The 27,273-nt window shown below is 44.4% G+C and overlaps 1 protein-coding gene across 4 annotated transcripts in view; it reads right to left on the bottom strand.

The window, feature by feature from the left end:
• Nucleotides 1–27,273, bottom strand: part of tln1 (talin 1) — a 287,368-nt gene that overhangs the window by 175,777 nt on the left and 84,318 nt on the right. For 3 of the 4 annotated variants that reach the window (XM_038790731.1, XM_038790732.1, XM_038790733.1), the window contains exon 2: nt 15,661–15,738. The gene's annotated coding sequence lies outside the window, so the exon portion shown is untranslated. Of the gene's footprint in view, nt 1–15,201; nt 15,279–15,660; nt 15,739–23,387; nt 23,614–27,273 lie in introns of those variants that run through there. The other variant, XM_038790729.1, reaches the window with a different exon arrangement.

Genomic DNA, 27,273 nt, shown 5'->3' with positions numbered 1-27,273 from the left:
ACATTCTGAATTCTCCCTCAGTGTACCCGAACAGGCGTGTATACAGTTAAACTTCCAGACTGCAAATTGTCTGTCAACCAATTTTACAAAGGTGTTTTTAAAAATAAGTTTTGTTTTTATAATAAATCATTGAGCTTTTTGAAAGAAGCCTTGTTAAAGAATCTTTTATTCTGGGTCGAGCGGTAGGTAAACAATTGGTAATTTTGGTGAGTGAATTAAGCATTTACACCTACGGTGCGACCTGTAGAGTAATAGGGCTGGATAAACTGCACACTCCTCCCAATCAGTGTTCAATGAAATTCCCAATATTTTTGAAAATATGAAAAGTTATGATCCGCCATGCTGGAGAGTATGAAAAGAAAATCACAAAAGATGCAGAAAAGGCTTGATTCTTACTGCACCCTAATATACATGCCCTCCCTGCAGAAAACCACATCCAGTGGATGCACATAAAATGCAGTTCCCTCTTACAAGTTCATCAACCTTCAAGTTACAAGTTGAGACTGCCTGAATGCCCCATTAGATCCCAGCAACAGCCCGTGTCTGTGTGGATCTCACCCCCACAACCCAAAAAGATGTGCAGGGTAGGTGAATAAGCCACACTAAATTACCCCTTAATTGGAAAAAAAGAATTGGGTACGCAATTTAATTTTTTTAATGATCTCAGCAACAGGGCACAGAGCAGTGCTGTGGGAATTGGGGTTTTCTGCACAATAAGGTTAAAATACAAACTTCCTGTTCTGGATATTCCAAGCAATTCTGAGAAATTCAAAGATCACTCTACAGAACAGTGTCCCAAAGCAATTTGAACAAGGTAGTGCTGACAAGCCTTTTTTTTATGGCAACGCAACTTTGAATTTAGGCACTGTTGATGATTTCTCTGAAGTTAAATCACTTTGAAGACTTCAGTAAATCTTAAACATCAACTTCTAAATAGTTTCAGTCAGTAACTTCATTAAAGAGTTCTGACAAGAGGCTGTTCCATTCTCAATACTTACAAGTATTATGGGAGAAGAATTTTAATGTACTTCACTATGTATTGTTCAAGGACTCCCAACAGCACTGTTCATTGTACCCCTTTGAATGCCAGAATTGTTCACGTACATTTACGTGCCGCTTATTTTTAAAAAAAGTGCTTTTACACATTTTAAATTTACCAGTAACTAGTATGCACACATTTTTATTGGGAATTGAGCAACAAGACAGACAAAATAGACATTTTTAACAGCTCTGCAGCATAAACCTTGGCAGATTAAACAAGCAGTCTTCAACAACTGGCAGCTACAGTAGGATATTTCACAGGACTGGTGGATATTGAAGTCTCCCGGCAGGCATGATTCCAGCCCCGGGGGGGGGGGGTGGGGGGGTGGTGAGAGAGAGAGCGAGAGAGAGGTAGAGAGAGAGAGAGAGAGTGGGTAAAATGTGTCATGAAGCTAGTTCCCCACTCCCCTACAATGCACTATGTGAACGGATGGACAAATCAGCAGCCAGCAGTATTTAAATAAATTATAGGTCAATTAAGTTGGCTGGAAAGCCTATTGACTGGGATAATACATTGCCCACTTCATAACCTGGTTGGTGGGCAGGTGGGTGGGAGTGGATAGGCCACTTTGAGACTTAGATGAATAAGAGCGGGAAGGAAGGGGAAGGCACCTCATTCGAAGGGTGCCCTGTGTGCATCAGGAGAATCTACCCCCTCTGCCTGCCTGCCTCTTTCGCCACCTGCCCCCTCGATTCACTCTCAACCCCCACCCTCACTCGCTCTCCCTTGGCTTTCCCTGGGCTCTCTAATTCCTCCACACTAAAAGCTTGGGACGCACCACGACACCCATTGCTCTTCTTAGTGTTCCTTCTTGCAGTCGCACGATTGAGTTCTGGTGCTGCCAGGATTTCTGGAGCTGACGGTGAGCCAGATTGGCTGCCAGCTCTCAAGGGTGGTTATTCCTCTCACTAAGGGACAGAAGTCCCACTCTCAGGCAGGTTAGCTCATGCCCAGCACATTATGGCTGCATGGAGGGCTCTGGGCAAGACAGCATGTTGTGTGGGGTGGGAGGGGGGGGCGCACCGTTACCGTACAAAAGTATTTTGCTGAATCAACCTATTTATTTACTTACCTGTCTTCAGTAAAGAGGAAAAAGCAAAATTGCAACAAGGGTATCAGATTAACAGTTTAAAAGCACTGATGTTAAGGTTGGCTTGCACTATTTTTTTGTTCCATTAAAGCAACTGGAATGAACCTTGGCCCTTGTTGGAGCCCCCCCTTATCAACCTCAACGTACCTTTAGTCCCTCGGTTGTACGTAATCCTTAAAGAGCCTGAGACTTGTCCCCCTTATCGGCTGCAGAACCATTTTTCGGTGCATACCCCATAACGACCCATTGTGGTTTAATGGTCGAAAGACTCCACGTTCTTAGAGTCCAGAGTTGAATAACATGACAAAAGGAGGAAAGGAGACCTTCCCACCACCATGAAAGGTGGTAGGGTCCCCCCTACTCCCCCCGATGTGACTGAAGCAGAAACGATGCCATAAGAAAGATGATTTATTGAACAACAATTTGACATCCAAAAAACATTTACGGAAATTGAACAAAAATATGGTACCTCCAAACAACAAATGGTCCATGGAAGATATAGAGAGTCTGGGAAAATGAGTCAGATGGTCTGGGATGAGAGAATAGATGTACATTTAAGAAACATCAGTTTGAGCCATTCGATGCCAAGTGGGAAGGTCTCTATCAAGTGCTGCTCGTGATGCATTCAGCGGTGAAGGTCAAGGGCGAAAAAACTTGGGTACATGTCCCAGATTAAAAGAGTTCCTCCAGGAAAGGATCGAATGTGGATATTGCTACTCAACTGTCAGGATGATCAAGCCAGTGAGTGTGTCAATATCATGTTGTTCTGTATCTCTTTTCGTATTACTGGTTATCTTATCCAGAGTTTCAGACGGTTGACGAGTCGCCACGTTTCTCCAGGGAATTTATATTTTTAATAGCCTATCATTCTTTGTGATTTTGCAACTACTCAAATGTTGTTGCAAGCAAGCTATCAGAACTGCTCAGGAAGCAACTAACTTGCTCAGAATACAAGCAGTTGATGAGAAAGGTGAAGGAGCATACATATGAATCTTTGATTCCTTAGCATAACACGATAAAGAATCAAAGGGGGGATTGTAGGAGTAGATGGTTATTAATGTACACAACAGCTGCGGTCAGCAGCAGAAGTTGTGGAACTAAAGAATACATGGAAAATAACACAAGTTCAGTTATTCAGTAACCTACAATCACCAAAAACACAATAGGTTATATGTGATTAAGACATACGCCCAGTCAGTCAGTGGGGGACACGCCCAGTCAGTCAGTCAGTGGGGGACACGCCCAGTCAGTCAGTCAGTGGGGGACACGCCCAGTCAGTCAGTCAGTGGGGGACACGCCCAGTCAGTCAGTCAGTGGGGGACACGCCCAGTCAGTCAGTCAGTGGGGGACACGCCCAGTCAGTCAGTCAGTGGGGGACACGCCCAGTCAGTCAGTCAGTGGGGGACACGCCCAGTCAGTCAGTCAGTGGGGGACACGCCCAGTCAGTCAGTCAGTGGGGGACACGCCCAGTCAGTCAGTCAGTGGGGGACACGCCCAGTCAGTCAGTCAGTGGGGGACACGCCCAGTCAGTCAGTCAGTGGGGGACACGCCCAGTCAGTCAGTCAGTGGGGGACACGCCCAGTCAGTCAGTCAGTGGGGGACACGCCCAGTCAGTCAGTGGGGGACACGCCCAGTCAGTCAGTGGGGGACACGCCCAGTCAGTCAGTGGGGGACACACCCAGTCAGTCAGTCAGTGAGGGATACGCCCAGTCAGTCAGTCAATGGGGGACACGCCCAGTCAGTCAGTCAGTGGGGGACACGCCCAGTCAGTCAGTCAGTGGGGGACACGCCCAGTCAGTCAGTCAGTGGGGGACACGCCCAGTCAGTCAGTCAGTGGGGGACACGCCCAGTCAGTCAGTCAGTGGGGGACACGCCCAGTCAGTCAGTCAGTGGGGGACACGCCCAGTCAGTCAGTGGGGGACACGCCCAGTCAGTCAGTCAGTGGGGGACACGCCCAGTCAGTCAGTGGGGGACACGCCCAGTCAGTCAGTCAGTGGGGGACACGCCCAGTCAGTCAGTGGGGGACACGCCCAGTCAGTCAGTCAGTGGGGGACACGCCCAGTCAGTCAGTCAGTGGGGGACACGCCCAGTCAGTCAGTCAGTGGGGGACACGCCCAGTCAGTCAGTCAGTGGGGGACACGCCCAGTCAGTCAGTCAGTGGGGGACACGCCCAGTCAGTCAGTGGGGGATACGCCCAGTCAGTCAGTCAGTGGGGGACACGCCCAGTCAGTCAGTCAGTGGGGGACACGCCCAGTCAGTCAGTCAGTGTGGGACACGCCCAGTCAGTCAGTGGGGGACACGCCCAGTCAGTCAGTGAGGGATACGCCCAGTCAGTCAGTCAGTGGGGGACACGCCCAGTCAGTCAGTCAGTGGGGGACACGCCCAGTCAGTCAGTCAGTGGGGGACACGCCCAGTCAGTCAGTCAGTGGGGGACACGCCCAGTCAGTCAGTCAGTGGGGGACACGCCCAGTCAGTCAGTCAGTCAGTGGGGGACACGCCCAGTCAGTCAGTCAGTGGGGGACACGCCCAGTCAGTCAGTGAGGGATACGCCCAGTCAGTCAGTCAGTGGGGGACACGCCCAGTCAGTCAGTGGGGGACACGCCCAGTCAGTCAGTCAGTGGGGGACACGCCCAGTCAGTCAGTGAGGGATACGCCCAGTCAGTCAGTCAGTGAGGGATACGCCCAGTCAGTCAGTCAGTGAGGGATACGCCCAGTCAGTCAGTCAGTGAGGGATACGCCCAGTCAGTCAGTGAGGGATACGCCCAGTCAGTCAGTCAGTGAGGGATACGCCCAGTCAGTCAGTGAGGGATACGCCCAGTCAGTCAGTCAGTGAGGGACACGCCCAGTCAGTCAGTGAGGGACACGCCCAGTCAGTCAGTGGGGGACACGCCCAGGCAGTCAGTGGGGGACACGCCCAGTCAGTCAGTGGGGGACACGCCCAGTCAGTCAGTGAGGGACACGCCCAGTCAGTCAGTGGGGGACACGCCCAGGCAGTCAGTGGGGGACACGCCCAGTCAGTGGGGGACACGCCCAGTCAGTCAGTGAGGGATACGCCCAGTCAGTCAGTGAGTGATACGTCCAATCAGTGGGGGTAGTGTCCCAATGCGGCATTTTACAACCAATCCGTGTAAGGAACTGACACTCTCACAGCCCTGCCTCTGAAAGGAGTTATAAAATTTGTGAAAGTTGGAGGCATTGTGGAGAAAGAAGTGATACCAGCATACAACATTGAAGACTGAATAAAGTCTTGTACTATTTTACCACAACTCCCACTCGGGTCTTGTGAATGTAATATATTTTCAAACACCTTAGCCTTCGACCATGATACTGCGACAACTGTCAACTTACACAGTTTCTCTGATCCACCTTTACGGCTGGTAAAAACATTTTTCTTTTTGTTTATTCTTTCATGGGATCCAGATGTCGCTGGCAGGCCCCGCATATTTTGCCCATTCCAAACTGGCATTGAACCGAGAGGCTTGCTAGGTCATTTCAGAGGGAAGTCAAGCACATTGCTGTGGGTTAGGAGTCAGGTGTAGGTCTGACCAGGATGGCAAGTGGGTTTTACCACAATAATGGTTGCCACGGTCACCATCACTGAAAGTAGCTTTTATTCCAGATTAACTGAATTTAAACTCCATCAGTTTCCATGTGCCCAAAAGATTAGCCTGTGCCTCTGGATCAATTGTCCAATGACATTAGCACTATTCTACCATCTCTTCCCATTCCTGGGGCGCGACTCTCTGGAAAGCGTTCTAAATGTGGTACCTAGTGGGAATTGCCACAAGCTTCCCAACACTCAGCTATGCAATATAACACTAATTGGTCCACTTAATGTGCCCCTACGGGCTTCACGCCGCAAATAAAAGCTGAACGTGCTCACCAGACCCCCGCTAACAAAGCTGAAAAGCCCTTCAACAACACTTACACAGCTAACTCCACTCAGCTCGCAGCCATGGCACCGAGACGCCGGGCAGCAAGGTTTGGAGATGCAGACCGGGGAGGCACCTCGGTCGAGATACGTCCTGTTCCCCAGAGTGCCCTGGGGGATGAGCCACAGGGCAGGCAGTGCTGACTGGGATGAAGTGGCAGCAACCATCAGCTTGGGAATTGAGCCATGAGGACTGGCCTCTCGTGCCGCAAGGTCAACAACCTACACCGGATCACATGTGCGAGTTGACACCTCTCTCCCAACCCTTCTTTTGCCCCCCACCCCCACCCCCCTGAAAACCTTCCTTCACACAGCCACTCCCATGTGAACCACATGTGCGGGTAATGATGCCCTCTGACTCCGCAGGAGAAGCTGTCCCACAATCGTCAGGACGGGGAAAACAGATTGCCGGAGGGGTGCCGGAACGACTTTGAGTAACAGGCCCTGGAGGTTACGGGAGTGGTGGAGGAGAGAGCGGTCACCAGTGCGGAGTTTGGCGCATGCCGCAAAGGTGAGAATTCACTGGGCCCCATCCGGCGAACCTGTCAAATATGAGTAGTTAATGTCATACAGACTAACTGTCTCTCTCCCCAATGTCCATGCATCAAGGTGTGATTGCAATGCTAGGCAATGAGCCTCACATGCTACATGGCACATTCACCCACGGGCATACACTTCTGATGTGTGAAGTGCTCATTTAACCACAATTGCTAATTCCCAAAAGCAATAGCCTTCAGCCACGCGGCCAGATGTTTGCGCGGTCACTGGAAGTTACGGGTGATCGTTGAGCTAACAGGCAAGAATTATGGTTGTCCCTGGAACAGGAATATGGTCCCGAGTTGGCATGGGGGACCCTCACAAGGTCGACCCCCGCACCCCATCAGCAAACCCCCAGCCCTCCATGAGGTCCCACCCAACTGGGGTTGCCCCTCCCCTCCTCTCCTATCTTTCCACCCCTCCCCCTTCCCCCCGCCTCAAGCACAGGGACAGCAAGCCCAGTGCCCCTGGCTCACTGCCTGTGAGCGCATATGGCTGCCCACCTCCTTGGCTCCCCCTAGCAGCCCATCCGGCAGGTTCACATTTTTCAAAAGCAGTACTAATCGGCGCCAGCGGCCCACACGCCAGCCGACCTTCGGGCCACACGCCAGCCGACCTTCGGGCCACACGCCAGCCGACCTTCGGGACACACGCCAACCGACCTTCGGGACACACGCCAACCGACCTTCGGGACACACGCCAACCGACCTTCGGGACACACGCCAACCGACCTTCGGGACACACGCCAACCGACCTTCGGGACACACGCCAACCGACCTTCGGGACACACGCCAACCGATCTTCGGGACATGCCAACCGACCTTCGGGACACACGCCAACCGATCTTCGGGACACGCCAACCGACCTTCGGGACACACGCCAACCGATCTTCGGGACACACGCCAACCGACCTTCGGGACACACGCCAACCGACCTTCGGGACACACGCCAACCGACCTTCGGGACACACGCCAACCGACCTTCGGGACACACGCCAACCGACCTTCGGGACACACGCCAACCGACCTTCGGGACACACGCCAACCGACCTTCGGGACACACGCCAACCGACCTTCGGGACACACGCCAACCGACCTTCGGGACACACGCCAACCGATCTTCGGGCCACACGCCAACCGATCTTCGGGACACGCCAACCGACCTTCGGGACACACGCCAACCGATCTTCGGGACACACGCCAACCGATCTTCGGGACACACGCCAACCGATCTTCGGGACACGCCAACCGACCTTCGGAACACACGCCATGTTTGCTTATCTTTTACTACAAAAGTGGAGCCTGCTTTCACCTCATAATCTCACTCGAAGCCATTTCAAAGGTGCAGATGGCAATGTGCGTATCAGTTGCAGACTTCAGCCAGTTCCTTTATGCCATCATCCAGCTTTTGAAAACAGAAAATCCAACCTCACATATGGAGGTCGTTGTGAAGGACAATAGCAATGGAATATGTATTTTACTCAGCACTGGATACCCCTGGGAGGTGCTACACCAGAATGCTGACAACCTCCTGGGGTTTTTGATACATTTTTTATGTGGTATTACAGGTACGCTACAGCAGCGTAGTCTGTTCATTTGGATGATAGTCATGATGTGGAGATGCCGGCATTGGACTGGGATGAGCACAGTATGAAGTCTTACAACAGCAGGTTAAAGTCCAACAGGCTGGTTTCGAATCACTAGCTTTCGGAGCACTGCTCTTTCCTTAGGTGAATCTTCCTGAGGAAGGAGCTGTGCCCCGAAAGCTAGTGATTCAAAACCAGCCTGTTGGGACTTTAACCTGGTGTTGTAAGACTTCTTACTGTCTTAATTTGGAGTCAACTGTTAATAACGGATTGAGGTCTGAACCTCAAAATAAATATTTCACCCACCACTTCTCTTTCAAATTCTGAAATTTCTCTCATTTGCCAGTATAGCCCTGCATATAACACACATGGGCATGGCCTCCTTATTTGCATTGCCACAATTGATAAAAACAGACCTCAAGAAGTCAACTTTATACTTTTGTACTCAGGGCGGTTAACCAGAGGCCCTGCAGCTCTTAACACTATCACTTGCTGTGTCCTGCCCTGGACTCTCCAGAGCATGCTCTCTCCAGCAGATTCTATTGTGAGATCCTCTCCAACAGATATTTGAGTCTCTAGCTGTCTCTTACTGTTAAAAAAATATTGATCTTCACAGTTCACTTGCCTTGCTTGCCAGCTGCTGCAAAATGTTAGTAACTCTGCATCCTTGTTTGGTGCCTGGACGGCGCTTCTCATCAATTCACATGACCTACTCGCTGCTGCCACATCTGGCCAGAAGACTCCACAAGTAGCCAAATCTGTGTCTGCATTTAAAAGATAGCAGCAACCACAATTCTCCACATAAAAGCCGGTAGCGGCTATTCGGCACTTCTCCCACGATTCCCACAGCGGGAATGACAGGACCGATTGCTCTGCGACCCCCCCCCCCCCCCCCCCCCCCCAAGTCATTTGAAAATGACTGATGTAGAGAAGCTATGTTTTTTAAAAAACAAATTGAGATGGTTTGTACGAGTGTTGTGGGGAACGGTCATTGGGCATGAAAGAGCTACTTCAGCAATCAGACCCTTCTTGTTTTGTTTTAAAAGTATACATAATCTATACCAAGCTGAAATTATAGTACCCACCAATCCACATCAATTCTATCCAAAATTTAACCACACAATTTAGTTTTGTAATTCAGTTCTGTTTTTCCACATTTAATTTCTTCTCGCATTTGTAAACTTGAGAACTTAAATTGCATCTTGCCATTATAACAACATTGAGACAAAAAAATACTGAGTGGATAACATTCATTCAAAACTTTTCAAAATATAATTCCAGCAAATACAGTTTTAAAAAATCACACTGTCTTAACAACATGATACTCAGAACTTACAGGATCAATTGGGAAAAGGACAAATAAATAACACTAGTGCCCCCCCCTTCTGTTGCAGAACTTTTTATATTGCTGGCCAACAATGGACCTTCTCCATCAGAGAAGGTCCAGAAGTCGAATGGTCAAGTTACAGGAAATTAACTTTACAGCAACTGTCCATTCACAAAGTTTGCCAGAAATCCATCTTTAGTACAAATAAGATGACTTTGATATAATTGTTTCATGCTCCAAATCCTTTCAAGCCAGTCATTGAATACAATATTCAGGAGATCAATATAAATAATGATGATTTATGGTCTTAAATGGACTAAGGATAAGTCATGCTTCCATACTAAATTTGGAGCGAATGTATGTGCAACCAATTTATACAGACAAGTTAAAATGTCAAGAGTTACTGTCTGCTATTTTCCAAGTGTAATCGTTCTCATGATGTGCAGATGCACAGTAGCAGAGATATATCTGTAATTAAACCACTTCTGTCATTCTGTCATTCCAGAGATGCTACACATGGTCCAATTAAGTAATCTATTCAATTCAAAAAGATAAACCCCACCCACATGCTTATACCCGCACATTCAAGCACAACACCAAATAGTTCCCGACAAGGCAGATACAATGCCAGGTCCCAACACAAAGACCATTCATTTTAAGCATTAAAACAGAACTTTCCTCATTAAAAGCTCAGACTTCAATTTCAACTTTTTGAAGTGACGTTTCACTGAAAATTCAGATATTCACTGAACATGAGATATACACATTCAAATTCCATGGGCTCAATGTTGAAGTGCAATTGAAAAGCTACATCTGAACTCCACATTTTTCAGGAATTAGGCTGGATCTATTCTTTCACATTTTGCGCCAACATTATATAATCTATCAGCCTTATTTTGACAAGACAGATAACACTGAGAATTTTTATTACCCAATTCTATCTATCCTATGGATTATACCTGTTGGCTTAAACAGCAATACTTCATGGTGAGTTATTTGCGTGGTTGCATTTGCTTTTTGTTAAATACAATCAAATTTCCATTTTAGGCGATCTGGGAGAAACGTTTGGCAAGAGAACGCCAGTTCTCTCACTGCAGTAGCTTTGGCTCTCCACACACTAGTTATAAACTACCAGCCCTCTCTGAACACTGACCTCAAATACATTCAATGCCAATTACGTTTACAATTAAAATGGTAGATTGGCGGTTTTTCTCTTAAACTGTTAATGGAAAGCTTTAACAATACAAATAAGTGCAAAGGATTATGGAGAATTAAAATACTTGAAGATACAATCACCCTGTACTAGCATAGCTTCAGTTTAACTCACCTCATACACAATAAGTTTGCAGATGATACAAAGATCTGTAGAGGGACAGGTAGTATTGAGGAAGCCGGCGGCTGCAGAAGGACTTGGACAGGTTAGGAGAGTGGGCAAAGAAGTAGCAGATAGAATACAACGTGGAAAAGTGTGAAGTCATGCACTTTGGAAGGAAAAATGGAGGCATAGAATATTTTCTAAAAGGGGAGATGCTTAGGAAATCAGAAGCTTAAAGAAGCTTGGGACTTCTTGTTCACGATTCTCTTAAGATTAATGTGCAGGTTCAGTCAGCAGTTAGGAAGGCAAAAATGCAATGTTAGCATTCATGTCGAGAGGGCTAGAATATAAGACCAGGGATGTACTTCTGAGGCTATATAAGGCTCTGGTCAGACCCCATTTGGAGTATTGTGAGCAGTTTTGGGCCCCGTATCCAAGGACGGTTGTGCATGCCTTGGAAAGGGTCCAGAAGAGGTTCATAAGAACAATCCGGAGCGGTTGAGGACTATGGGTCTGTACGCATTGGAGTTTAGAAGGATGAGGGGGGATCTTATTGAAACTTACAGGATACTGCGAGGCCTGGATAGAGTGGACGTGGAGAGGATGTTTCCACTTGTAGGAAAACCTAGAAGCAGAGGACACAACCTCAGACTAAAAGGACGATCCTTTAAAACAGAGACGAGGTGGAATTACTTCAGCCAGAGGATGGTGAATCTGTGGAACTCTTTGCGGCAGAAGGCTGTGGAGGCCAAATCATTGAATGTCTTTAAGACAGAGATAGATAGATTCTTGATTGATAAGGGGATCAGGGGTTACGGAGAGAAGGTAGGAGAATGGGGATGAGAAAAATATCAGCCATGATTGAATGGCGGAGCAGACTCGATGGGCCAAGTAGCCTAATTCTGCTCCTATATCTTATGGTCCTTTGGTCTTAATACCAATAGGTTTCTTTATTCATTGCAAACTAGAAGCTTTCTTATTCATTCATGTATTCATTTTAATACACAAGTAAATGTATTGTACATCTAAATATATGGTTTAACCTCGTCAGCTTGGTAATGATAAGGAATCAATAGCAAAATATTTTTTAAAAATAAATTTAGAGTACCCAGTTCTTTTTTTTCCCGATTAAGGGGCAATTTAGTGTGGCCAATCCATCTATCTGCACATATGTGGATTGTGGGGGCGAAACCCACACAAACACGGAGAGAATGTGCAAATTCCACACGGACAGTGACCCAGAGCCAGCATCGAACCTGGGACCTCAGTGCCGTGAGACAGCAGTGCTAACCACTGTGCTGCCCTTTTCAATGGTGAAATATGGAAGACGACACCAATAAATGTTTTCCAAAATTGCAGAAAACAAAAGTGGAAAATATTCTAAGTTGCAAGTATAGTCATTCACAAGTTTAAAAAGAGCTAAATTTTCATTTAGCATTATAATCTCAAAAGATGTCTTTGAATCTAGACTTGATGCATATTGTCAGTCATACGTTGAGGAAAATAATACTGAGCAAAATGGTCTGAGATACTCAAATAGAAACAAACTTTTTGTTGATGCAATCAAGGCACTTCTTATTCAAGTTAAAAACATTCTTCAAATCATTCTTCAATCATTACAGAGCGAAAGAGATTTTCAGCCACAATAACATGAGCTGTTGCAGTATCAGAGAATTGTTACTGCGCAGAATCATTGTATCTGCGCCAGCTCTCCAAATGAGCTTAATGACTGAGTGCCATTCATTCCCCTGTCTTCTCCCTGTACCCCTGCACATTGTTTCTATTCAAGGAATTATCTAATGCCCTCTTGAATGCCTTGATTGAACCTGCCTCCAGGCAGTGCACTCCAGACCCAAACCGCCCGTTGTGAAAACGTTTTTGGTAGATTCGATGAGATAACAAACCATTACTTCACTGACATAATTCAAACTGATAGAACAATTTCCATCTTTAATGCGCAGTTTGATGAATATGATAGTTCTCTAATTGAGAAAATATGACGTTAAGTTAGTTTTACAATTTGTCACATCTTGGGCCTAAACTATATAGGGCAACATTTCATCTTGTGAGACATACAAGGGGTGCTTCTGCATTCTGTCAGCCTAGGGTCAGAGAATTAGGGTTTCATCAGTGCAGCCCCAGTTAGAATAGTGAAGTTCTTTGCAGCAGTATCCCAAATGGCTCAACAGTCTGCACATAAAACAAAAATGGTGTAAGCTTTCATGCCCCATTTCAATAATCAACTATTATGAAACATTTGAAAAATATCTACAAGTAGGAATCATCTTCCTTCAGCAAGTCTGCCACTGAACTCAATTTCCCAGCAAATGCAATAAACCCACTCCAATGTCCAAATCACTAGGATTGACAAAATGACGCAATTTATTTTTAAATAAAAAAAGTTAGCATATTGAGCTGAGCCAACATTGATTAATAATTGAGCTTATTTTGATGACATGTAGGAGGTATTAATTTGGAAAGTACAGGTCATCTAGACAAAAGATAGGAGCCTAGCTGTAGAAAACATCACAAGTTCACACAAAGTATTTTAAGCACTGTCTGAATGAACAGTACTAATTTTCCATTTAGTAAAAGAAGCAACCACATGTCTAAACAAGCTTTATTTGGTATGCAGAGCACCTCTATCTGGGGATTGTGGGGTGGGAAACTTGAAGTGAATAAATATATCTGCACAACAATATATTCACAGGTGTCTTTACCAATGGGCCACCTGACTCTTCTGGTTACTTTATTCTCCACAATACGTCGCAGCTAGGACAAATCTCTACTAAAAAAGAAATCTGCAACAACATTAGCACGAGTGAGGCTAAGCTTCAGAGGCCCAAAAGCCACAAAACTGCATGAGCAAAACTAGGGACAGAGAAGGAGATGCAAATATAACCAATATAGACACAAGAGCATAAGAAATTGAAGGAGTAGGCCATTTGACCCTCTTGAGCCTCCTCAGCCATTCAATAAGAGCACAGCTAATCCAATTGTGGCCTTAGCGCCATTTTCCTACCTACCCCCGACAATCATAGATTCCCTTATCAATCAAAAATCTGTCCAACTCAGCCTTGAATATATTCGATGACCCGACCTCCACTGCTCTCAGTGGAGATTTCCAAAGACAAAATCCTACGAGGGAAGGAAAGGAGGCCCATTTTTAAAAATTATATTCCGTAGTTCTAGATACTCCATGAATGGAAACATCCTCTCACAATATTCCCAGTCAAGCCTTCTCAATCTTATATGTTTCAATATGATCACCTTTCATTCTTCCAAACTCCAATGAGTACAGGCGCAACCTGCTCATCTTTTTCTCATAATGCCTCCAATACGATTATATTCCAGCTTAGAGACGAATGCTGTACACAGTACTCTAGGCGTGGTCCCAGTAATGCCCTGTACAGTTGTATCAAGACTTCCCTACTTTTACACTCTAGCCTCCTTGTAACAAAGCCCAATATTCTACACTCACGTCATTTAAATTTTCGGAAACTTACTGCAATTTTCGAAACATGTTTGATTCAGTCAAAAAACCAACTTCCCTTCCCTTTTGTGTACTTCCTACAACTATTACAATTTTGACTTCCTTCCCCAAGAAATCTAATTTTTACATCAGTTTAGAGCCTAATCAGCTTTGAGAAATATTTTACACAGATAATAATAATCTTCATTAATGTCACAAGTAGGCTTGCATTAACACTGCAATGAAGTTACTGTGAAAATCCTCTAGACAACACATTCCGGCGCCTGTTCAGGTACAGAGAGGGAGAATTCAGAATGTCCAATTCATCTAACAGGCACGTCTTTCGGGACTTTGCGGGAGGAAACCGGAGCACCCGGAGGAAACCCACACAGACACGGGGCCATATAAATTGCCCATAATTGGAAAAAATAGGGTACTCAAACTTTTTTTAAATGAAAACAAAAATTAAAGTACATCAGACTCCAAATGAAAATACTACGCTGCTGTCGCTGACCTGTGATACCACATTAAAATCATGCCAAAATCCCCTGAGGCCTTCAGTATTCTGGAGTAGCATCTCCCAGGAGTATCCAGTGCTGAGTAAAACAAGCATTTTGTTGCTTCACGACGACCTACACGTGCTTGGTTGGATTTTCCGCTTTCATAAAGATGAAGACGACACAAAGAAACTGGCTGAACTCTGCATCTGATATGTGCATTGTCCCCATCTCCCACAAACCTGATTAAAGTGAGATTGTGAGGACCAAGCAGACTCCCCCTACGCATTAAAGATAAGCGAACGTGGCAAAGGCAGCAAAAGTCGGCTGGTTGGCAAAAGTGGATCTTGTGGGGGAAAAAAGTTTGAAAAACACTAATCTACAAGACGCACTGCAGGAACTCACCAAGGCTCCTGAGACAGCACCTTCCAAACCCACGGCCACTACCATCTAGAAGGAAAAGGGCAGCAGATACCATGAAGCTAGAGAAAAGTAAGGCAGAAAAGAGGGTTATGATGAAAGGTTTAGATGAGGAAACTCAGGTGAAGTATATACACCAGCATAGATTGGTTGATCAATTGGCCTGCTTCTTGGCCGCATTTCTTTGTTCTATTTAGCTTTAAACAAGATTGTTCTTCATGTTATTAATTCCTAAAATAGGGACTGAAAAGTCTGATATATTGTGGATGAGATGTATCAAACCTACAACTTTCAGACTAACAGAAGGAAGACATTTTGAAAAAAAGGTTTTGTGGTCAACGCATAAAAGCACGAAAGCCAATAAGCAAGACAATTAGCATTTAGGTTGATTAGATTGCTAGTGTTGACCATTGCATTTGAAGATGTTGCACTGTGCAGTCTTACCCTTTAGAAATAGATAGGGAATGTGTTTCACAGCTTCCTCTCTTCTGACCAGGAACACAGGCCTCTCCAGCTTTAGCTCTGAAACAAAGACAAAAAAAATCATTAAATTACACCAAACAGAAAAAATATACCAGACTTTCAAAAGGGGCTTCTTCAAAGTTTGGGCAGTGTCATGACATGCAGGCATGCAGATAATGATATACAGACAGGCAGCTAATGAACACAGAGAACAAGACATGGCCAATGAGCAAGCAGGACACTCAGGGGTGGTATCTCACTAGAAAAGGCACAAGGCATTCACACTCTGCCTCTTTCCACTGATGAACGTCTACAGAGTGAGTCAGGGTGTATTTACAGTATCACACCTCCAGCACGTGGCTAAGAGCTAGTCTGGTTCAGTCAGACAGAGTAACCACACTTGGGTTAGCAGAGTGTCAAACTCATACAGAACTGTGCTACTGGTTCAATAAATCAGATTGAACTAACTTCAAGGTCTGGAGTAAAAGCTGCATCCAGTTGCAGCCTGTGTTATCCCAGAGTACATAACACAAGAGGCAGTAGGCTACAGGCCATCAAATTCCATCACTAAAGCACAAATGAAAAAGTGAGGTGCAATGCTTTGCATCACCATTTGAAGCAGGTTTTGCGAAAATGGCCAATTATGACGCCAAATCAGTAGAAGTGTATGAAGTCAAGTGCTGAAGTGCTTTTCTCCTAAGTTTGCTGTTTTCAGATAATGCTGCCTGTATTGCTTTTCCTTTTCAATGTTACATATTCAGATACTTTAACAGTAAATGCCTCCGCTACATTGAAAACATTGTCATCTTTAGCTAATGCATCATGTTGTGCCACGTGAAGTCATCAGCAAATGTCCGAAATGGAATAACAAAAGATAAAAAATTATATACTTGTTAATGTTAATGAATTTGTTATCACCTTCTTCTCAAGATCACCCCAACACCAAAGTTCACTGTGCTTGACAGACCCAAGGAGCAGAGTGCAGTTAATTGATGCACGTAGAAAAATTGAAACCAACAAGAGATTTCTTCAAATGTAATATCAATTTAGGCAAGGAAAAATCATGGCCAGAGACATAGCTATCACTGCAGCTCTCCAACATGCTGAAGTTATGTGTCAAGAAGTCCACAGATGCCATTGATACCACACTATGTTTGCATGGTGTAAGAAGGCATCTGTTTCTGGACAGCTCTCTCTCTCGCTCCCTCAGGCAGGCCCAAGACAAAATAAACGCAGCTCTTGTATGAAGTCTCAAGGCAGCTTGAAGTCCAACACTTGTTGCTACTTTTTTAAAACTTCAGCGAAAGGAGCAAGAACAGCAAGTACTTGGCCTTGGATAACTCAAGGAACTTCAGAAAAAAGTTAACTACTTTTTTTAAAATTTAGAGTACCCAATTATTTTTTTTCCCCAATATGGGGCAATTTAGCCCAGCCAATCCACCCAAACTGAACATCTTTTGGGTTGTGGGGGTGAGACGCATGCAAACACAGTGGGCATGCACAAACTCCCAACGGACTGTGAACCGGGGCCAGGGTCGAACCCAGGACCTCAGTGCCGTGAGGCAGCAGTGCCAGCCACCACGCCTCCCTCAAAAAAAGTTAACTATTTACAGAATTAGTTATTTAAATCCATAGAATACCCAGTGCAGGAGGCCCACTGAGTCTTCGCCAACCCTTCGAAAGAGCACTCTACTTAGGCTCACTCTCCCGCAAGCCTGTATATTCATCATGGCCAACAGATAGGATAGATGCGGGCAGGTTGTTTCCACTGGCGTGTAAAAGCAGAACTAGGGGGCATAGCCTCAAAATAAGGCAAAGTAGATTTAGGACTGAGCTTCGGAGGAACTTCTTCACCCAAAGGGTTGTGAATCTATGGAATTCCCTGCCCAGTGAAGCAGTTGAGGCTCCTTCATTAAATGTTTTCAAGATAAAGATAGATCGTTTTTTGAAGAATAAAGGAATAAATGGTTATGGTGTTCAGGCTGGAAAATGGAGCTCAGTGCACAAAAGATCAGCCACAATCTCATTGAATGGTGGAGCAGGCTCGAAGGGCCAGATGGCCTACTCCTGCTCCTAGTTCTTATGATCTTATTAATCCACATAACTTGCGCATCTTTTAGGCCGTGGGAAGATACAGGAGCACCGGAGGAAACGCAGACACAGGGACAACATGCAAAACAGCGTCACCCAAGGCCAGAATCGAACCTGGGTCCCTGGCACTGTGGCAGCAGTGCTAACCACTGCACCACCATGCTCATTAGCTAAATGGGTTGCATGGGGGGGGGGGGGGGAGAAGAGAAAGAGGGGAAGCGTACAGTGTGGCTTGTTAGCTTGCAAAATAAGTGCAATTGCTTTTCCCTCTCATGCCAGACTTCTGCCTTCCCACCCGAGTCAATTTTCAGCCGTTGCTGAGAACACAATGTTTTCACATTTTTAGAGAAAATGCCAACATTAATCATAGTAAGAAGTCTTACAACACCAGGTTAAAGTCCAACAGGTTTGTTTCAAACACGAGCTTTCGGAGCACGGCTCCTTCTTCAGGTGAATGAAGATTCACCTGAAGAAGGAGCCGTGCTCCGAAAGCTCGTGTTTGAAACAAACCTGTTGGACTTTAACCTGGTGTTGTAAGACTTCTTACTGTGCTCACCCCAGTCCAACGCTGGCATCTCCACATCATGGCTAACATTAATCATGTTCAGTTTTGTTACAAGCATTGTAGCAGGCAAGTAAAATGTTGTGCGCCAAATTTATTTCAGTGCAAAAAACATCAGCAGTCAAAACCCCCCATTGCTATTTTGTCCGTCCAAATTTAGGGCGCTGATCTTACAAAAATATCTCGGCATTACACAGAAACGTGTAGCACAATTGATTTATTTTTAGATGCACTGCCTATTAGGTGAGCAAACTTCACATTTTGTACATATGTGGATCCCACACATCGATTAAATTATGAACTTTTGATTAAACTGGGTTGAAGATACTTGGGGAATTCAGTATTCAATAGCACTATTAAGTCTTGACTGTGATCATTTTATTATTCGGAAAGAGTTAGTGAACTCTTACCTGTATGTATATCCAGAATGTCACATTCACTACTGCACCACAGTTAGTGTACCAAAGCAACAAGGGCTTGGTTTAGCTCAGGTGGCTAGACAGCTGGTTCGTGCTGCACAACTAACTGGTTTATTCTGCAGCAGCGCAGGTTTAATTCCTGTACCGGCTGAGGTTATTCATGAAGATCCCGCCTTCTCAATCGTGCCCTCGCCTGAGGTGTGGTCATCCTCAGGTTAAAGTACTACCAATCATCTCTCCCCTTCTAAAGGGGAAAGCAGCCTATGGTCATCTGGGATTATAGAGACTTTACCTTTTTACAGTTTCAAAGCAACAATGTGTCCACAGTCAGATCTGAGAAAAACACATTTGATGGCAACTCCTGCATTCATGTAAAATAGGGTTATTATTTCAAACTTCAGCACTGCCAGATGGACATACTGGCAGATAGGACCTTGGTTCAACAATTAACATTTGGACTTGAACTCCAATTTAAAAATGATCTATAAATAATAATTCTGATTTTCTCATGCATTTTATATGGAATCGATTTTACTAAATAAATATTGCACCTTCGGCTACTTCATGGATCAAGCAAGCGAGATTCATATCCTCTGAACTATAATTACATCTACACAAACCAGTTTTGCAGATTAATTAGGACTCTGGACTAAAATTTATATTGATAATATATCAGTTATTAAAAACCAGGAATAACACAACCTTATATTTATCAAATGTGCACTATAGTGGTTGTACTCTCCTAGAATGGTTCAAACTTTACGCCATGGTAGTTTGAACATTGGAATTCAGTTTTACTTAAATATGCAACCAAAACAATCCTGGTGACAGTAATGAAACTGTTGGACTGTAATAAAATTTCAATCAATCTATGGCTGGGAAGGAAACCTGCCCCACTTATTCAGTCACATAACATTAGTTTGGCACCAAGGTGGCTAACGCAAACTGGCTTCTCCAGTCATATAACAAGCCATTCAGCTGCATCAAAAGTGCTGCAATGCTCTAGATCCACCACCTTTTCCAATCTTTAAAAAAAAACTTTAGGAAACCAGCAACAGATAGCACTTAAGCCTTTGTTCGGTTCCAAGAAATTATTTCAAGATTGTTTGAAAATGCAATTTTAACGTGGTCCTTTTTACTTCAAAGATTTGTGTATGTGATCTTCCCCAAGTTTCTCTGTTCCCCGATCTCTTTCAGTTGTATCATTTAATGTGTAAGGTCTCTCCTCCCTCTTCCTTCCAAAAGGAAACACCTCAATAGTGTCAAATGTCCATCCTTCATTTGCCTGTTTATTTCACCAGATTGTCTGCTATTGTGCATGTTGAAATCAGTCAATTATTGTTAAGCATCCTGCTGAATACTATAAATAGTAAGTACTAAATAGACATCTGCACAAAATGAATCCATGTGTTTAACAGAAAATAAAAAGAATCATTCAGTACAGTAGGAGGCTGCCAGACCTGTGACTATGCTGGCTCTTTGAGCATTTTAATAGTCCCAATCCCCTGCTTCATCCCTCCATAATCCTGTCTGGTTTTGTCTTTTCAATTATATAGCCAATTCACTTTTGATAGCTGTAATGGGAACTTCTTTCATCTCCCTTTCAGGTAGTGCCTTCCAGATTATTGGCATAAAATAATCCCTATTGAATAGGTTTGAGTCTGCATGTTCTCCCAGTGTCTGCGTGGGTTTTCTCCGGGTGCTCCGGTTTCCTCCCACAAGTCCCGAAAGACGAGCTGTTAGGTAATTTGGACATTCTGAATTCTCCCTGTGTACCCAAACAGGCACCGGAACATGGCGACTAGGGACTTTTCACAGTAACTTCATTGCAGTGTTAATGTAAGCCTACTTGTGACAATAAAGATTATTATAGGTTTGTGATAGTTGGCCAATAAAAGGCAAATGACTGCATATGTATTTAACTGCTTAATTCATTAGCACACACCTGCAATTCTTAAAATTATTTAGGTATAGCTTTAAAAAAAAATTGAAAAATACAAATATAGATTTACTTTTAATGCAAAATGTTTAATTCAATTGCAGTATTTCATATATATTTCATGGAGGCAAATAAACATGTACAAACATAGTATTAAAACAAAACTGCTGTATGGGAATCTTTCAAGTGGGGCGAATGTAGACAGCTTCTAAACAAAAAAGTTTGAATTGTTGTTTAAAGAGGCAGCTACATCCTGCAGTTAAGAAAATATTCTGATGAAATGGAAGCTGTCTGTATAATTATTTTGTTTACATTTTTAAAATAGTTATTCGCTAAAACAGACAATCTCTGTCCTCCCATCCCCAACTTTTTCCAGAGGCAATGCTAACTTCAGTGTCATTTAAGAGCTAAAAATATTCCTTTTGCACATAAGCTCATGGAACTTACAAAAAGATTATCTGGCCCTGATGATGCTAGGATGAGCTAACTAACTGTGCAGAGTAATAATGTAACCTAGAATGTCTGAAAGAACAGTCTATGGCATTTTTAAAGAGACAAAGGCATGGGGGGGGGGGGGGGGGGGGGGGGGAGGAGCGAGAACATAGAACACAGAATAGTATTGCACAGTACAGGCCCTTCAGCCCACAGTGTTGTGCCGACCATTTATACTAATCTAAGATCACCTACCCTACACCCCTTCAAATTAATGCTGTCCATGTGTCTGTCTAAGAGTTGCTTAAATGTCCCTAATGACTCTGACTCCACCACCTCTGCAGGCAGTGCATTCCACACACCCACCACTCTGTGTAAAGAACTTGCCTCTGACATCTCCCCTACATCTTCCTCCAATCACCTTAAAATTATGTCCCCTCGTAAACCATTTCCACCCTGGGGAAAAGTCTCTGCCTATCCACTCAATCCATGCCTCTCATCACCTTGTACACCTCTATCAAGTCACCTCTCTGCCTTCTTCGCTCAAGTGAGAAATGACCAAACTCCCTCAACCTTTCTTCATAAGACATGCCCTCCAGTCCAGGCAGCATCCTGGTAAATCTCCTCTGTACCCTCTCCTAAGCAGCCACATCCTTCCTATGACGAGGCAACCAGAACTGGACACAATATTCCAAGTGTGGTCCAACTAGAGTTTTATAAAGCTGCAGCAAAACCTTGCGGCTCTTAAACTGAATCCCCCTGTTAATGAAAGCCAACACACTATACGCCTTCTTAACAACCCTATCAACCTGGGTGGCAACTTTGAGGGATTTATGTACGAGGACCCCAATCCTTCCCAGCAGAACTTTTTCATGCCCCCATCTAGCTCTCCTCAGTCCATTTTGAGTTCCTTCCTGGCTATCTTGTAACCCTCTAGAGCAGTCAGATCCTTGCTTCCTCAACCTTATGTAAGCTTCCTTCTTCCTCTTGACTAGAAGCTCCACTTCTCTCATCATCCAAGGCTCCTTTACCTTACCATTCCTTCCTCGTCTCAGTGGGACAAAACAATTCAGCACTCGCAGCAAGTGCTCCTTAAACAATCCCCACATTACTGTTGTGCATTTCCCCAAGAACAATTGTTCCCACTTTATGCTCCTCAGCTCCTGTCTATAGCAGTACAATTTCCCCTCCCCAATTAAATAAATACCTTCCCATACAGTGTGTTCCCTCTCCATGACTATGGTAAAGATCAAGGAGTTGTGGTCACTGTCACTGAAATGCTCTCCCACCGAGACATCTGACACCTGGCCTGGTTCATTGCCGAGCACCAAGTCCAATATGGCCACTTCCCAAGTCGGCCTATCGACATATTGAGTCAGGAATCGTTCCTGTACACACCTGACAAAATCTGCTGCATTCAAACCATTTGCACTACAGAGGTTCCAGTCAATATTAGGGAAGTTGATGTCATCCATGACAACAACTCTGTTACTTCTGCTCTTTTCCAAGATCTGCTGTCCAATCTGTTCCTCTATCTCTCTGCTGCTATTGGGGGTCTATAGAAAACTCCCAATAAAGTGACTGCTCCTTTCTTGTTTCTAACTTCCACCCATACTGACTCAGTAGACCCTCCTCAACTACCTCCTTTTCTGCAGCTGTGGTGCACTCCCTAATTAACAGTGCCACTCCCCCTCCTCTTTTACCTCCCTCCCTATTCTTCTGAAAACATTTAAACCCCGGAACATCGAACAACCATTCCTGCCCCTGTGAAATTCATGTCTCCGTAATGGCCACAACATCGTAGTTCCAAGTACTGATTCATGCTCTAAGTTCACCTCCCTGAGAAGAGATGAGCTTTAGAGAGAGAGACACACACATTCTTGTACACATAGCCCATAAACATAAAGCAACCAATGGGTTTCTGCTCCTTAAAAGGCACTGGGTTGTTCCAACTACATCCAGAACTCCAATAGGGACAGGGTTTGGACCATCAGTTATTCTCACAGCATCTCAATTGTCTACCAACTGCTCAAGCGCAGGGAAGACCTTACAGTTGCATACCGCCTTTCATTAGAACAAAATTCTCCAATTACGTACCGTTGAAAATTAGACACTTAAAAGTCACATGGTTGTCCATGATAAAAAACAACGGTAAAACGATCCTACTAACATTCTGCCTCTCACATTCAGCATTACATTTCTGATTTTAATATGCGGTAGTTTGACTGAGTCAGTTAACTGCAGCCAGATTGTATGATTAACTTACAGCATGTAATCTTCAGTGAATTTTCAATCTTCAAACAATCTGAAACTCTCATGCAATGGTTAAACAGAACCAAGGAGAATCCCAAGTTGTTTCTGCAGACTTCATGTACTGTACAGGAAGGAGTTTTAAAGACACTGAGATATAAGCACTGCACTACCCAGCAATAATTTTGTTATGCATTACATAAAAATGTACACTCCCTGCTGGATGTTAAGGCAGCCGTTTTTCCCTGTTACACATTCCAGAGTGCAGTTTGTGTTGCTCACTCCCTGAATGAGCAGTATGCTTGGAATGCCTCCATAGGAACTGATTCCCCGGACGATGATTAGCTTGACCACGAACAATGTAGTCACTTCCTCTTTTGCCAGCATGCCTTTAAAAGGGAATCATTCACCAGCAGAATCTGATACAACTGAACTGTTTTTTTTTTAAAAAGCATTCTGACATGTAATAAAGTACTCCCTCCCCCTCTTCCTCCCTGCCAATCTTGACGTCTACAATTTGGGCCTTGTGTTGAGCAGAACAAAGATGGCTTCATCCACACACACACACACCGGGTGCTCAGAACTTTTGCTAATCAATTAGGAAGCGTAGGCTCAATTTTTCAAATGGGTGAATGCTGGCCTCTGGATTATCACAGCTGTGTTCAGCCCAATGGGATGCACCAACAGCAGCGAGAATATGCATAACTGGTTTAGCACAATGGGCTAAACAGCTGGCTGTAATGCAGAACAATGCCAGCAGCGCAGGTTCAATTCCCGTACCAGCCTCCCCAAACAGGCTCTGGAATGTGGCGACTAGGGGCTTTTCACAGTAACTTCACTGAAGCCTACTTTTGACAATAAGCGATTATTACTATTATTATTAACTAAAACTCAGCCAAAATATGTTGGGTGCTAAGAACACATTCCCCCCCATGTTTGCGTGGGTCTCTTCTCTCTCCCCTGCCCCCCCCCCCCCCCCACCACCAACCCAAAGATGTGCAGGGTAGATGGATTGGCCATACTAAATTACCCTTTAATGGGGGGGCGGGGGGGGGGGGGGAAGAGAGAGAAATTTTAAATAACGAGGAAACTTCCTCCACAAGCAGACATACTTTTGCACAAAACTTTGAAATGTAGATTTCACGTCACTTCCTGCATAGGTAAATTTAGTAGCAGAAACCATTGCTGATGTGATCTGTACAGCATGCTCTATTAATGGCCTTGCAAAAAGAATTCTGCAACATTAACCCATCGCAGCTGCTGTGATTTCCACATCAGCTTGTTATTTTTTATAATCAAACGGTCAAAAAAATGCCTTTCCCAAACCCATGAGGATATTTTAGAGGAAAGAAATTGTGTGCTTCCCCATCCCAATCTCTGCTGTTTTGAGCACTTTTGTTTGTTGTAGAAATATTAGTGATGGGACTAAAAGCTATTTGACTAGGTGGGGCAATGGGGCAGGAAAGAGACGTCATGAAATCTCCAGGGTTGAACAGCATTATCCATGTTTCACGGTGTACCTGGTTCTTCTTGGAATTTGCTCAGAACTACAGTCCGCCTGTATTCTCAGCTTTGAGGCAAAGTAGGAGAAGCAGTGGCATAGTGGTATTGTCACTGGACTTGTAGTAAAAAATCATCTGATTCACTTGGAAATTTACCTTCCTACCTAGTCTGGCCTACATGTGACCCCAGATCCACAGCAATATATTTGACTCTTAAATGCCCTCATGGAAGGGCAATAAATGCTGGCCCAACCAGCGAGGCCCACATCCCATGAACAAAAAAAAGTAAGGCCCAAAAAGTTTTTGACGTCAATTATTGTAAATTACAAAATTTTGCAGATTGCACTTTATATGCCCGTTCCACCATTGCACTCCATGTTCCAGTTCAAAACTGAACCTTAAATACCAGACCAGGACTTCCTTTCCCGAACACCAAGCAACTTACACCATATCCTTTGATCCCTCTAGCCCCAAGAGCCATATCTAACTGCTTCTTGAAAACATACAATGTTTTGTCCTTAAATGCTTCCAATGGTAGCAAATTCCACAGGCTCACTACTCTCTCGTTGAAGAAATTTCTCCTCATCTCTGTTCTAAATGGTTTACCCCGTATCCTTAGACTGTGACCTAGGTTCTGGACTCCCCCACCATCGGGAACATCCTTCTTGCATCGATGTTTCTGTGAGATTTCTCCCCCTCACCCCTCCCCACATTCCTTTAAACTCCAGGGAATATAACCTTGCCCGACTCAATGTCTTGTCATAAGTCAGTCACAGCAGTCTGGTAAACATTCTCTGCATTCCCTCTATAGCAACAGCATCCTTCTTCAGATAAGGAAAACAAAACTGCAAACAATAATCCAGGTGTGGTTTCACAAGGACCTGTATAAGTGCAGCAAGATATTCCTGCTCTGTACTCTTATCCACTTGCTATGATGGCCAACATACCATTTGCCTTCTTCACCATCTGCTGCACCTGTATGCTTACTTTCAGCGACTGGTGTACAAAGACACCCAGGTTTCATTGCACATTTGTCCTCTCCCAATCTGTAGCCATTCAGATAATAATCTGCCTTTCTGTTTTGCTGCCGAAGTGGATAACCTCACATTTATCCACATTATACTGCACCTGCAGTGCACTTGACCACTCATTCAACTTATCCAAATCATATTGAAGCACCTCTTGCATTTTCCTCACAGCTTATCCCCTCCCCCCAGCTTTGTGATGCTCCCACAACCTTCACTGATCCCCTGATGTGCTGGTTCCTGATTTTGTCCATTCTCGTTACTCGACATACCCACCTCAGAATTCACATCTGATAGTATTTGCTTGTTATTCCTTTCTTCTTGATGTTGCCCAGGTTTCTGCACTGTATAGCAAGGACCACTTTAGAACGTTCTTGTAGATTCTTCCTTTCAATTTCAGTGATACCTTCCTATCATGTAACTCTCCATACAAACATACAAATAAGGAGCTGGAACAGGCCGTTCGGTCCCTCGAGCCTGTTCCACCATTTGATAAGATCATGCCTGAACTGATTGTGACCTCAACTTTACTGCCTGTCTACCCCCTATAAAGCCCATAAGGGGAATCGTCCTTTCAGCACCCATCCTGTCAAGTCCCTCAGGATATTACATATTTCAATAAGATCACATCTCCTTCTCCTGAGGTCCAATGGATATTGACCCAATCTGTCCAACCGTCCTTCATAAGACAACTCCTTTATCCTATGAATCAGCTGAGTAAACCTTCTCTGAACTGCTCCTAATTTTAAGAGCAATGTGGTTGATTCTTAAAATAACACCCAGTTTGAGGGCAATTAGGGATGGGCAACAAATGCTGGTCTTGCCTGCGACAGGGAATCTGGAGTTCCATTTTGAGATCAACTGGGATTGTAACACCTTTCTCAAATAAGACAACCAAAACTGTACACAGTAGTCTAGAAGTGGTCTCACCAATGTCCTGTACAACTGTAGCAAAACTTTCCTACTGTTAAATTCCATTCCCCTTGCATTAAATGACAACATTTGATTTGCCTTCCTAATTGCTTTCTATACCTGCATACTGATATTTCCTGATGTAGTAGGACTCCCTGATTCTTCTGTACCGCAAGTTGTGCAATCTCTTGCCATTTAAATAATTATATGTGACTCGACATAACAATGGTCTTGGGCAAGTTTGATTGACGGAGTGAGGACTGCCTGGAGACATCTGCAAACTCCCCTTTGTCATCAGACTCTGCCTCATTTGTCAGGGTATGTATTGTTGGAAAGTACTTACATTCATTTAGTTGTTTTCAGCTGATGATTTTCATGTAATGCATGGCAAGTGGTATACCTTGAAGCTATTGTTCTTCATTAGTGAACTTGGTTATATTCACCCATTTATGTGTTAATCTAC

This window comes from Scyliorhinus canicula, chromosome 3 (genome assembly GCF_902713615.1).
Source record: "Scyliorhinus canicula chromosome 3, sScyCan1.1, whole genome shotgun sequence".
NCBI lineage: Eukaryota > Metazoa > Chordata > Chondrichthyes > Carcharhiniformes > Scyliorhinidae > Scyliorhinus > Scyliorhinus canicula.
The sequence above is the reverse complement of the archived record's forward strand: the minus strand, read 5'-3'. Positions and strand labels throughout refer to the sequence as shown.